Source organism: Trichechus manatus, unplaced genomic scaffold (assembly GCF_000243295.1).
Source record: "Trichechus manatus latirostris isolate Lorelei unplaced genomic scaffold, TriManLat1.0 scaffold00022, whole genome shotgun sequence".
In the NCBI taxonomy this organism is placed as follows: Eukaryota; Metazoa; Chordata; class Mammalia; order Sirenia; family Trichechidae; genus Trichechus; species Trichechus manatus.
The window spans coordinates 16164828-16167027 of NW_004443958.1; the positions used below are offsets into that span (position 1 = coordinate 16164828).

Consider the following 2200-nt stretch of genomic DNA (forward strand, 5'->3'; position numbering starts at 1 on the left):
TACATGGGGTAGCTATGAGTAAGAACCGACTTGATGGCACCTGACAACAACAACAACAACGAAGAATTGCTGACTTTGAATTATGGTGTTGGTGAAGAATATTGAATATACCATGGACTTCCAGAACAACGAAGAAAGCTATCTTGGAGGAAGTACATCTAGAATGCTCCTTAGAAGGAGGAATGGGGAGACCTCATCTAAAGTACTTTGGACATGTTATCTGGTGTAACCAGTCCCTGGAGAAGGACATCATGCTAGAGGCTCAGAGAAAAAGGGGAAGACCCTCAAACAGATGGATTGACACAATGGCTACAACCATGGCCTCAAACCTAGCAACAACTGTGAGGATGGCACAGGACCGGGCAGAGTTTCATTCTGTTGTACATGGGGTCTGTATGAGTCAGAACAATCTCCACGGCACCACCACCACCAACAACAAATTTGCCCTCGCTTTGAAATGATTGAACCAGCCTCTGCTCTCTACAAATTCTTCATCACAATCACCTTCACATGTTGCAATTGCAGCTTTTAAGTCATCGAAAAGACTTTGATCCTTCTCTTGCACTAAAGTAAGGTTAAATAAGAGCTGTATGCACCTGTTGGGACTTACCTACTAATAATTAAAGACACACTTAGGAATGGATCTTGTTCATAATCTGAGGACTGCCTGTACAATAATAATAATGTTTTGATGCGCATTGTAGGCTTTACAGGAGTTGGTTTGTAACTACAGGCTGTACGTAAGTCGGACATTCATAACCAGAGGACTGCCTGTATTGAACTGCACTCATTGTTTGTGGATATATGTGTCACCTGGCTGTTCATGATCTGTTGCTGTAATTAAAACCCAATTCTTGTATTTTTACTACAAACAGCATATACTTACTATCACCTTCAAGGACACACACTCACCTCCTCCTCAAACACCTTAGCGCATCTAGTGGATGGTAGACATGGCTGAGGGCCTACTCAGGCCTTGCAAGAGACCTCCTTCTTTCAACAGAGTAAGCAAGATTATCTGCTCTAGAAATTTTGGTGAAATGCATCTTAATATTTAAAAATATTTCTCAAGTCCCCTAATGTTCCATTGTTGTTGGAACATTGTGATCTATAGGATTTTCACAGACTGATTTTTGTAAGTAGATAACCAGGTCTTTCCTGCTACTCCATCTTAGTCTGGAATCTCTACTGAAACCTGTTCAGCATCATAGCAACATGAGAGCCTCCACTGACAGACGGGTGGTGGCTGCGCTGAGGTGCATTGGCCAGGAATCGAACCTGGGTCTCCTGCATGTAAGGCAAGAATTCTACCACTGAACCACCACTGCCACCAATGCCCTATTAAAAGGAAGTTGTGTGTCTTCTCAAATTCTCAAATTGTCTCCTAGATGATAAATGGTCAAATAATTCAGATATATAAGAGTCCTCCCATCTACTTTCATTTTGTTCTAGAACCTACAGAACTTACTCAGTTAAATGGAGGACTCATTTCTACTTTAATGACACATGGAAGGAAATGCAAAGCCTGATCAGTCCACATTCTTGGCTGTGTGTCTTCTCACTGACATGTCGTGTCGCTGTTATAGACTGATCATGCACAGTATAATATGCCTTTCACCTCCACTCTGTTCATGTTCTTGTCATCTGGACTACTTTCAGCATTTTAAGAAGAGTTCAAGTTGTGACCTTTTTTTTTTTAATTGAAAACGACACACTCAGTCATGGTTTCCCAAAACACAACATGTATACCAAGTAGGGTGGGTCTGAAGGTAACGTATCAGCCGCAAGTTCTACTGAAACTCCACTTCATCTTCTTTGATCACTGAGCTGACCATGGATGACCAGTGAAACTTCCCTTTTTTGAAGGTAATTTTATTTCATAATCCCTGTGTGTTGCAAATGGTTAACTGCTAACCGAAAACTTGGAAGTTTGAGTTCAAATCCAGAGGCTCTTCAGAGGAAAAGGCCTGGTGATTCTACTTCTGAAAAATCAGCCATTAAAAACCCTATGGAGTACAGTTCTACTCTGATACACATGGGGTCACCCCAAATTGGAGTCAATTGGATGGCAACTTAAAAAAAAAAATTTCAGGGGCCTACTTGCTCCTCCTTATCCCTCCAAATCTAGGGGAGAAAGAAGAAGAGTGTCATTTGTCCTTCTTTTTTTGTTGTCTATGGCTATATCACCATTTGTTTATTA

The 2200-nt window shown here is 41.2% G+C and overlaps 1 non-coding gene across 1 annotated transcript; it reads right to left on the reverse strand.

Annotated features, from left to right (window-relative positions):
* Nucleotides 1-1257: 1257 nt before the first annotated feature.
* Nucleotides 1258-1328, reverse strand: TRNAV-UAC (transfer RNA valine (anticodon UAC)). Its single transcript has one exon. It is a non-coding gene; the product is annotated as a tRNA-Val (tRNA).
* Nucleotides 1329-2200: the final 872 nt, after the last annotated feature.